Here is a 12,290-nt window from a genome sequence, read left to right as displayed (position 1 = left end):
TTCCTTGAGACTGTTACTTATCACTTCTCTAGAAATTGTTGTCTTATGCCAAGGTCCTCATGCAAGGGAGAATTGCTTTCACCGGATTCCGAGCCCTAGAGAACCTTTAGGAGAAGACGACAGTTTTGGAAGGAAGTAAAAGAGGCCTCTTCTCCCGTACAAGCCAAAAGTGCTAGAAAGTCTTACTTAGACGATCTAGAAGCTTTTGAAGAGGAGGAGGCTTCAAGTTCATCATCTCCACCACCATCTACTACCAAAAAGATGGTGAAACTTTTCGATCACTCAAAGCCCACCGCGGCCATGCTTCCGGCCGGAATCACAACCGCTCAAATCACCGAACCGGAATTCTAGATCAAGCCGACTTTCATTAGCCTTGTGGAGAGGAAGCAATTGGGGGGATGTCCTTTGGAGGATCCCAATTTGCATGTGCAAAACTTTTGTGACTATTGCTCCATGATCCGTCAAACGGGCATCACTCAAGCCCAAATTAGGGAAATACTTTTCCCTTTCTCTTTGATGGACAAGGCCAAGCTTTGGATCAATAGCCTTGACCGCACCGCCATGGGAATCACCAATTGGGAGACTTTGGCTCTAGCCTTCTATCAAAAGTTTTTTCCACCGGGGAAAACTCAAACTTTAAGGAGCAAAATCACCGGATTCTGTCAACAAGCTCTTGAGAGCTTATACGAGGCTTGGGAGAGGTACAAAGAGCTTCAAAGACAATGCCCACATCATGGGCTAGATGATTGGTTTCTAGCAATCACATTCTACAATGGATGTTGTGCCGAGTCCCGAAGGATTCTTGATTCCGCCAACAATGGGCGGTTTGATCAAATTGACACCGACCTTGCTCATACCACGATCAAATCTATGGCGGTCCATGATGCTCAATATGTCAATTCCCGAGTTGTGCCATCCAAAGGTAAAGAAGAATCCTCCAACAACTCTGTTTTTCTAGCTCAAATTGCCTTGCTCCAACAACAATTGGCAGAAAGAGATGCTAAAGATTCCCTTCAACAACTTAATGTCGTGTCTTCAACAAGCCAAATCATTGTTTGTGATGGTTGCGGTGGTGCGGGTCATTATGCCGCTCATTGTCGATGACACGGCTATCGCAACCCTGTCAAAGATAAAACCAACGGGTCTCAACTAAATGTAGCAGAGGCAGTCGGGTATCGAATCCACAGGGAGATGGGAATCCTATAGTCAACTAAGTCTGTCGAAAGTAACCAAAATAGGGGGTTTGTTTGTTTGTTTTCTAAAAACTACGAGTAAAGGAGAGAATAAAAGGAACGAGAGAGAAATGAAATAGAGATGAACAAGAAAGAAAGGTACTAGGATTGTCGGTTCACCATGGCTTCTAATGTCCGGACTAAAATATAGATGCCCTAAATCCAAGCTGTAGGTAATAAACGTCACCTTTCGGTCCTTAGTTCGCCCTAGGTAATACTAGTTTAGCTTTCTCCCTAGCTAGCATAAACCCTAATGAAACGCTGCAGAACTATTCCTTTTCCAATCTTTCGATCTAGGAGAAGGGGATATCGAGACAGTTAATTGAATGCGTCGACTCAAACAATAAAGAGAAATTAAAGCAGCAGATGCATACAACTAGACTACGGTATTCTAATTAATTCGTCCTTCCTACGCCATGGCTACCCTAAATCCTAGCAAAGCGATTAGCTATTCATGATCGAAATGAGGAACGATAGTAGTAAAGCAAATAACAATAAGTAACATAATAAATGAAAACGAATTGAAATTATGCTATGATAATACCGAATTCAACCAAAGGAAAATTGAGAAATGGCGATTAAAAGTACTTCCGATCCAAAAGCTAAAGCAACAGTCTCCGTTCTATGTCTGGGATGTGATAATTAGGTTTCTAGTATTCCTTGCCTCTTTATAAGAAAAATAGCAAGGAAAAACAAGCGTTGTAAAATAACAACACAGTCGAAATAAAGCCCATCAGCGCGTGGCCTCTCGATCGAACTCCATAGTTGCTCGATCGAGAGCTTCCCTTAAGTATCTCCCTCGATCGAGAACATGACATCTCGATCGAGGCCTTCACAATTCGATCGAGCACAGGACAGCTCGATCGAAGGCTTGTGTTCTTCTGTGTTCTCGATCGACAGCCAAATGTGGTCGATCGAGATCTTCAGTCACTTCTAAGCCTCCGTAGTAGTTCTGACTTGCTTAAATTGGTTAACTTTCGTCTTCACGCTTCCCCATGCATGATTCCTTCGTCCTCTTTCCCTTCCATCTTCCAGAGATGCTATCTTGAGGCCACTAAAGGTTGGTTTCCGCTACCAATCTGCAAAATAGTAATAAAAGCACAAAGTAGCCTATTCGGGGTATAAAGTGACATAATATCACTCAAATACATAGAAATGCGTGCCAAAAGAGACCGTAAAAGTCTATATAATATGCACGCATCAGTCGAGCCCCCATTGAAGAGGTAAATGCTTTTCAACCTCTAAGACAAAGTTCATATCCACCGGGTACATTATCCAACACTTATAACCCGAATACAAAATTTCATCCGAACTTGTCTTAGACTAGCAACAATGTGCTCAACCCTCAATCCCCACCACAAAAAAATGCCTATGTCCCTCAACAACAAAAGTATATCCCTCCACCGGGTTATCAAAATCAACAAAGGCCCCCACAAAACAATTACCAACAAAATCCACCACAAAATGGCCAACAAAACTATCAAGGAGTTGGTAAGCTCGAGGGTATGATAGTCCAAATGCAAAGGGAATTATTTGCTCAAATTCAAAAGAATGATCAAGCTCATAGTGTCGCGGTTAAGATGTTGGAACAACAAGTGGCTCAAATAGCCGCTTCTAGCTCTCAAAGAAAGAACGGTAAACTTCCTCCTCAAGGTGAGCAAACACACGAGACCATCAATTCTATCTCCTTGAGAAGTGGTACAAGCTATGATGGGCCATCCATGACTTTGGATGATGAGGTGATTGTTAAAAAGGCCAAGCTTGGGGGAAATGATAAAAAGAAGGTTAGTGAAGAGCCTCTTGTTAGGGACCGTGTACCATTTCCCCACCGGTTGTTGATGCTAAAAAGGAAGAGCAAGCTTGATGGCAAAGTTGTTGAGCACCCTATGCCTAATGAAAGTGATGAGGTAATTGTTGAAGAGGTCTCTCCTAATGCTAAAGAGAGTTATGCCGCTTCAAAGATGGTGAGTGTTCCCAATGAGAATGATAAAGAAGTGGAGGATGCTCCTCCAAAAGAAGTTGTTCAAATGCCATTTCCCCATCGCCTAGCAAAGCACAAGGAAGAAGGTAAGTTCGGTAAGTTCATGGAAATGTGTAAGAATTTACAAGTCACCATCCCGTTTATGGAATTACTTACCCAAGTCCCTTCTTACGCAAAGTTTATGAAGGAGATTCTCTCAAAGAAGCGATCCTTCAAAGAGGTTGAGACCATTGCTTTCACTGAAGAGTGTAGTGCACTCTTACAAAATAAGTCTCCCCCGAAACTTAAGGACCCTGGTAGCTACTCTATTCCTTGCACTATAGGCACATATACCATTGATAAGGCCCTTTGCGACCTAGGTGCTAGTGTGAGTGTCATGCCCTACTCCCTTTGTGAAAAACTTAACATGGGTGCTTTAAAATGCACAAGTACAACATTGCAAATGGCGGACCGTTCTTTAAAACGACCCTTAGGTGTCTTAGAAGACGTACCTGTCAAAGTTGGCAAGTTTTTCATACCCGTTGACTTCCTCATACTTGATATGGCCGAGGACTCACAAACCCCAATTATATTGGGTATGCCATTTTTACGCACCGCGGGTGCGCTAATTGATGTGAATAATGGGAGGTTGACGTTGGAAGTGGGTGATGACCGGGTTTCCTTTAGCAAAAACAACACCATTAGAAGCCCAATGTTACAAGAGTCTTGTTATTTTTTTAGCACTGTGGACTCTTCTCTTGCCTCTACTACACTTGGCTCCTTACTAATGGATCCGTTGGAGGACGATATAGGTGTTGTTTGCTTTGTAGGTGACGATGCTAAGGGCGCTATTGCTAAGAGTGCCAAAAAGAAGAAAGGGAAATTTTATTTGAAAAATTTTAAATGGTTGCAGAATACTAAAGGAGCTATGACATGGAGCTTTGTTGGTGGCAAGCTCAAGAACAAAACTTGAATCAAATAGGTTCTTACGTCGTGCGAGACGTTAAACCAGCGCTTCTTGGGAGGCAACCCAAGCTTTTTATTGCTTTTATTTGTTCTTGTTTTTAATTTTCTGCTATTTATTGTTTTTCGTAGTTTAGAAATAAAATACTCGACTTGACGATGTTTCTTTTTGTGATTTTTAGGTGAAAATGAAGGAAGAAGAATTGGAAGAGAATCTGGCACGCAGCCCCATGCAAGATCCCCGTTCGGGGACGTGGTTTTCGATAAACGAGAAGGAATTAAAATCAAATGCGGAAAAGAGTCAAAACCCGAAGAGGAGGTCAACCCCGATCGGGGTTGCCAGCCCCGATCAGGGTCGTGGTTCTGTGACTTCCTTGCCTTTGCTTTATACGGGTAAAAAAAAAACAAAAAAACAAAACAAAGGAAAACAAAAAAGAGATAGATTTCTTTCTATCATTCAAGCATACCCGACGGTACTCATTTCCTCCTTTCTCTCTCGTTTCTTAGCATTTCTTCACTAAAGATCACAAGGAAACGTCACCATCCCCCGAATTCATGCTAGCTTAGGGAAGGCTAGCAAGTCGAGTAACTTTTTAATTGCTTTGCATTTTAGTTTAGATCTTGCAACCCATTAAACATAACCTCTAGTCCTTCTTGTTTTGTGCTTTGAGCCATTTTTATGGTTTGATTGGGTAATTTGAATTGTTGGCACATTGAGGACAATGTGATGTTTAGCTTGGGGGGAGATTGCATTTGCATATAGTGTAGTTGCATGTAGTGTAGAAAATTTTAAAATTTTCGAGAGAAATTTTTGCTTTGTGGTTGCTTTTAGCCTACTTTCCTCTTTGCTTATCCTAATATTGGCTTGTTGCTAATGATTTATTCTTTCATGTTGGGATATAAGCTACATGGGGATGTCTTAACATAGTAGGTGGGAGATGGAGAATGAACCGAATAGGCTTGATCTTGACTTTTGGCAAGCTACAAAATGGTAAGGTAGAACCTCCTTTTGACCAATGCATCCATATCTGGTCTCTCTTAGGTGAGTGTAGGTGTCTCCTTATATTGTGTGTTACATCAAAACGCACAAGTATGGTTCTCATGTCGTCTCTTGGTAAGCATGCATTCATTTGTTATAGCATTTTGGAGCCATTCACATGATATTTTAGCCTTTTTGGCCCCTTCACAAAATTTATCCCTAGCTACATCATTGAAATTGCCTACCCTTGTTGAGCTAGTAGCTTAATTGGATAATGTTTGGGTGCTCATTGGGATATGGTTTATTGTTGGAAATCATGTGAGCTTGGTCTTAATGCTCAAGAAATGAAAAAGAAAAGTTGAAAAAATGAAAAAGAAAAGTTGAAAAAATGAGAATGAAAAAAAATGAAAAAATGAAAAAATGAAGAAAGGAAAAAATGAATGAATGAGAAAAAGCATGAAAGAAAAAAAAAGTATGCATTGAAAAAAGAGAATAAGAAGTTGATGTGAGAAACTCTCATGCATTATTCACATATTTTGGAGAGTTTTCTTATGATTTGAATTGCAAAATTGGGTTAGAATTGGGAATGAACATCCTTGCATTTTAGTAGTTGCTAGCTTGATTTATCTCCACATTACCATAACTCTTTTGTTCCCCTTCTTACCCATTACATATTGCCTTTTTCCTACCCATTTGGCTTCTTTATCATGCTTGCATTTGATTTTTTTGGCTTACTAGTTTTGATTGATTACCATATTAGATTGCGGGCACATTATTATAAGTCGAGGATAGTTGAGTGTTTATTCACAAAATTGTCCTTTCACATAAAAAAGAGTTTGAGTGCCCCGTGAGAGTCCATAAGTCAAAAGATCATGCAAGAGCTTAAAGGTTCATTCAAAGTTTTCTATGCTACGCCGTCGTGTAAATCTAATCCATGTCTTGCTTTATTCCTTGCCCATGTTGTATCGGGTTTTTAAATCATTTTGCATAGCTTGTTTGGATATTGCAATTGATGGGATTTGGTTTCTTGCTTGAGGACAAGCAAGGGTTTAGCTTGGGGGATTTTGATAAGGGCATATTTTATATACTTTCATCCTCTATATTAGCTCCATTTTATTTGTTATTTAGCTCTTATCATAGTGTCATAAGCTAATATTTGTTGTTCTAGTGTATTTGCTTGTCTTAACATGTTTTTGTAGGAATCTAAGCATTTAGAGGCTTTTTCCTATCATTTTGTACACTAAATCCACTAAGCTAAACAAGACCTAATATTGGACTAGCATGGAAGTGTTTGAATGGGTGTTTGCATGAAGATTTGTTGGATTGAAGTGAGAATTACAATTGAAGCCTAATGCTAAAGTCAAAGCCCAATGTTCAAGTCCAAGTCAAGGTGAAAAATATAAGATTCCAACATGCTTAGGATACTTTTGGGAGCTCTAAAGATGATAGATGAAGCATTTACCCGGGTGCATTAAGGGTCATTAATGACGTTCTTAGGATTCCTCAACAATTAAGCGAGGAATTAAATGGAAAATACCCAGAAACACACGACCCGGATCGGAGCCACCCAACCCCGATCGGGGTTGCATCCCTCTTGATTGTTTACGTTTCCCCTTCCTCTACTATAAATAGGAGAGGTATTCCAAAGCTTTTGGCATCCAATTCTTTACGTCTCATTTTACTCTTTCATAGCCTTGAGCATTACAATTTCTCTCAATAGTTTTCATATTAGTTTACAAATTAATTAAGCTTGTAGTTCTTTAACATTTGGTTCTTTATACATTTTAAAGCATTTGGTTATATATATTGTTCTTTCATTCAAGTTCATCTCCTTAAGGTATTTCTATATAGTTTACATTTTTACATATCTATTTAGTTTATATTAGTTTATAATTTAGCACTCTAATTAGATTACTTTAGTTTAATTTCTTTTACATGTTAAAACATTTAGTTCATATAAATCACTCAACCATGTTTGTCATTTCTCTTTATATAGTTTACAATTTGCACCTTAACATGAGTAGCTAAATCCCTTAGTCTAAGAGCTAGGGGAGCCATGAAAAATCAAGTATATAACATGATAAAATAGGTTAATAATAATATTGTTTAAATTGCTTCTATCACATGGTTGTGCCATAACGTTTAATCTTTCTTTAAGGCCTTATTCAATTGATTAAGTTTGTTCATTCATTATATAAGTCGAGAGGCACGGAATTGAATTAGACTAAGTATGTATAGTAGGACGACCTAGTCATGGACGAGAGTTTCTCTAGGACCCGGTCTATGGTTGACACTAATATCGTATGGTGGGTGTCTCTAAACCTAAGCAATTGACAATGTTATTAGTACCAAGTTTATCATGATCATATGTTTACCTTTGCATGTGTGGCCCGAACCCCTTAGACTCTCTTTTAATCATATAATTCACATCATAGTTTTATTACTCAATCAAACAACCAAGTCAAACCAAAAACAAAATCGACCTTGATAAAAATCTACCCATAGCAATTCACAACGTAATTCCCGTTTCCTTGTGGTTTGACAACTATTACTACATTTACTTGTGTTTAGGGAATTTATCTTTGCATAGGTAAGCGATAAGCCTATCACTATGCTTCTTATCATGTATTAGGGTCATTTCTATCTTAAGCTTCCTACTTTGCATATTCTATGAGGTTTTGTGCTCTTGGTAGGGAAGGAGCGCTAGCCTTGCGTGTATGGAGTAAAACAGAGCTAAATTGATCACATCTAACGACCAAGTATCAAAGAGGAGACCAATACTAAAGGCCTAAGTAGATAGAACAAATAAATGGGCAATGATGAAGGACCCCCACGGCTTCTCAATGATCCCCACGGATCATGAAGCAGCCAAATGAAGAAGAAGGAAATCTGTATGGAAAGACGGGCATCCCAAGACTCAGTCGGAGCGTCTCTTGAGCAGGACGAGCGTTTTTCCATGCAGCATGAGCGACCATTAAGTGCAATCCGGGCGTCTCCATGGAAGACTTGTAGGGCATTTATCTTCATTTTAGGGACTTAATCGTCATTTAAGCCCTTTGTTAACCTAATACTTGTACTTAGTATAAATAATCCCTTATAATAGGAGATTAGCATCAAGCCATTAGAGTAGATTAGAGATCAATTAGCTTAATTATACCTTAATCCATCATTAATTATTGTTAAGAATTCTTAGATCTAGTTGGGTAATTTGAAGATTATTTGGGATTTATTGGAGAATTGACAACTCTTCATCATCAATCAAGTTCTCTTCTATTATTCTTTCCTTTCCATTTGTTCATCATAAGTGGTACAATTTATTTACCCTTTGCTGAATTATTGTTTTTACTCATCCATCATTTTTACATTTGTTAAGATGATTGACACCATTATTAACATGTTTTCCATGATCATGAGTGAGTAGTCTCCTAACTAGGGTTAGTGGGGGATTAAGGGAGTTAATCATGGGATAGATATTTACTTAATAAGTTCATATGATTGCTTGCTTGTTGTAGTTTCAACTTATGCACGTGTTATGCTTGATGAAATGCTTTATTGACAACCTAGCATGAATCTCTTATCCATTCAACAAGACTTGTAAGACATAAATCAACTCAAGGCTTGTTAGACCATGCATATAGTTGAATATGGAGAATTAATTTGACTTGTAGGTGTCGTAAAGTCATGACCGACTCGGCTCCGAGACCCAAAACTTCTTAGGAATTGTAAGATATAAACTAACTCGATTCCACTACAACAATAATATGCTTGCATCTATGAAACTTGTTTATGTGATCTCACCATGAATCCCTTATGAACCCATGACACCCTAGAGCTTTTTATCAATTGTTCACACTCCCATTTACTTATCTTGCTTTGTTTTCCATTTGTTTTCTTTTACTTTGTCTAGTAGTTAAGATAACCATCTCAACCCAAACTAATTTGTTACTTTAAGGCATAACTACTTGCAATCGATAACTTAATCCAATACCCGTCCCTTGGGATCCGACCTTAATTTACCGCTCTACTAAGGGTAGTTTGTGATGATTATGAACATTGTTTGATGGCGTACAACGACACGTCGCATCAACTACCCTCAACGCAACTCGATAAAGTAACACTTGACTCTGCTCACCATCAATCATAACCACATAAATGGTAACACTAACTTAGTTATTCCACCAACACTCTCCCTTCATAATAATAATAATAATAATAGTAATAATAATAATAGTAATAATAATAATAATAATAATAATAATAATAATAATAATAGTAATAATAGTAATAATAGTAATAATAGTAGTAGTAGTAGTAGTAATAGTAGTAATAATAATAATAATAATAATAATAATAATAATAATAATAATAATAATAATAATAATAATAATAATAATAATAATAATAATAATAATAATAATAATAATAATAATAATAATAATAATAATAACAATAATAATAATAATAATAACAATAATAACAATAATAATAATAATAATAATAATAATAATAATAATAATAATAATAATAATAATAATAATAATAATAATAATAATAATAATAATAATAATAATAATAATAATAATAATAATAATAATAATAATAATAATAATAATAATAATAATAATAATAATAATAATAATAATAATAATAATAATAATAATAATAATAATAATATGATAATTACATATTTCCTAATTGCTTCCTTATACCCTATGACCTATCTATATAAGTAGACCTTATACATCATAAAACACAAATAATTCATCGCATAAGAGAAAAGAGGAGGAAGAAATAATTCACAAAAGAGAAAAGAGAAGGAAGAACTAGCACAAATAGGATTATACATCCAGTTGTACCATAAGCATTGTACAACCAAGGTATAAGAATCGAGCTTATATGTATTCTTTCTGAGCTAATTCAAAGTTCATGTTTTTAATGTGTAAATGGATGAGCTCAATACTTTCTAATAAAGCTCATATTCTTTAACAGAAAGCTCGAATACTTTATCACAAAGCTCAGATTCTACACCGTACAACATATACAACTGGTTGTATAGTCCATGAATTGAAGAACTAGATATAAGATCGTCACAAGGTAATTTTCTAATCGTCTCATAACATACTCACCTTAAGACTAATATAACTTGTTAAATAGACAACCGTTGATTGACCCGAGACCATGACCTTGACCGTGGGATACCAGAGGTTGACAGGACCCACCGTTGACAACCATTGACCGATGGGAAAGGGAGTTCGAAGGGTGTTTTCGAGGGTGGTTTGAAGGGTATGTATCATATGTTTAGACGGAATTAAAACTCTTATTTGGACTCGCCTTGACCTGGGTTGGTTAGGGTTGGTACCTGGTGGTGGGTAGACTATCAAGAGGTTCTCATGGGTCCTAAAATTTGTGAATTGCGTGGTGGTTGGTCGGGTTTTCGGAATCGGGTGTTTACCCGCAAAACCCGAATTATATACCTTAGTCGTGACTTGTTTAACTCAAACCTAGGTTGGAGGGGTTTGTGGTGGTCAGTCGACCCAGGTGGTGGAGTTTGGGTAGTCGGAGATGGTGGTTTGTGGTGGTGGCAGCCGGAAAAAACTCGAAAACAGGGAGGGGGAATAGTTTTTGTTGTCGGTTTTTGTGGTAGGAAACCGTGTGTTGATGACCTGACTAGAACATGACTTGGGCTAGTGTTGTGTGTTGGTGTTCCGTGACGGCTCAGGGTGTGATGGGTGGTAGTCGTGGGTTGTCGTGATGGTGTTTGAGGGTTGAATACCGAACCTTTTATGGCTGTGTTGGGGTATGTCACTGTTTGTTGTTGTATAGGACTAACCTTACTGGTTTTATGGGCCGTGGGTTGTAGGTGGTGTCGTGGGCTGGTGGTGGTTGGTGACTGCTTTACAGGGGTGTTAGTAAGGGATTATAAGCGTTGTTGTGAGTAACCGAGTGGTATGATGTCGTGAAGTAGCAAGCATTGGGTAGTACGAAGTATATAGTTAGTAGATTTGACAGTAGTGGCATCAAATAATACTAGTCCTATATTGATTAGTAGCATTACACCCTAACAATAATAGTATTAGTTAAGTGTGTAATTGATATTAGTTAAAGGGTATGTAGTAATAACATTATTTAGCTTAGTTATTAATGATCGTATATTTTTTATTGTAGATTCGAGTTTCGTAAAGACGTTTCTATAGCTATTCTTATCGGATGGTATTGATAAGAGGTAGGATAACTACTCAACTCGTTTTCTTTTGTGGAATTGAATGGATTAATGGACGCGTAAATTATTATTACTGTTGGATTATTGTGGTTGTTTATTATTGGATGGGAATATTCGTGTTGGCATATTATTTTATTGGATATCCTCAGTCTCAGACAGGGACGAAAGTGAGTAGTAGGATTATCCTCGGTCTCGTAATAGGACGACAGTTTATCCTCAGTCTCGGACTGGGACGACATTTGTGCTTGTCCCCGGGCCAGGAGTTGGCGGGACGGCGGTGTGGTGTAGCCTCGGTCACGGACCGGGACGACTAGTGTGGATATGATGGGAATTGGTGGTGGTATTTATTCTACGTGTTTACATCTGTTAAGTTTGTATATTTAATGTTGTGTGATTATTCTACTCAACCTCGTGGTTGACAGTGTATTCCTGAACACCTGTGATGAACCATAAATGGGGAGCAGATTTGCAGGTGCTTAAGATTAGCTGACTTGGGAGCATTGGGACGTGAACTCGACGTGGACCATAGTTGTTGTCTAGATCACTTAGTTGACTTACACAAATCTATTTATGTAATTTCCGCTGCGCAGTAAATTATAATGTTAAGGTTTAAATTTAATCGGTTGGCAATGTAATAAAACTATTATTTCAGTTAATGTTATTAATGTACTTTGGTTTGTTTTAATTTGTATCATTTATCTCGGGAAACGGAGATGGTAAGAGTCTTATTTATTGGGAATGTCTTGCTAAAGGATTCTAAATAAATGGGGGTGTTACAAAGGGTAGTTTGTGGAGACTATAAATATTATTTGAGGGCGTACAACGACACGTCACATCAAAATGGCGTCGTTGCCCGAATTGAATTGTTATCAATCTTTGTTTTTAGTTGTGTCTTTATTTCCTTGGGGAAAAACATTTCCTCAAGGTACTTCTCAC

The 12,290-nt window shown here is 37.6% G+C and overlaps 1 non-coding gene across 1 annotated transcript; it reads right to left on the bottom strand.

Annotated features, from left to right (window-relative positions):
• Window positions 1-632: 632 nt before the first annotated feature.
• LOC141635031 (small nucleolar RNA R71) lies at window positions 633-740 on the bottom strand. Its single transcript, XR_012539740.1, has one exon. It is a non-coding gene; the product is annotated as a small nucleolar RNA R71 (small nucleolar RNA).
• Window positions 741-12,290: the final 11,550 nt, after the last annotated feature.

Source organism: Silene latifolia, chromosome Y (genome assembly GCF_048544455.1).
Source record: "Silene latifolia isolate original U9 population chromosome Y, ASM4854445v1, whole genome shotgun sequence".
In the NCBI taxonomy this organism is placed as follows: Eukaryota; Viridiplantae; Streptophyta; class Magnoliopsida; order Caryophyllales; family Caryophyllaceae; genus Silene; species Silene latifolia.
The sequence above is the reverse complement of the archived record's forward strand: the minus strand, read 5'-3'. Positions and strand labels throughout refer to the sequence as shown.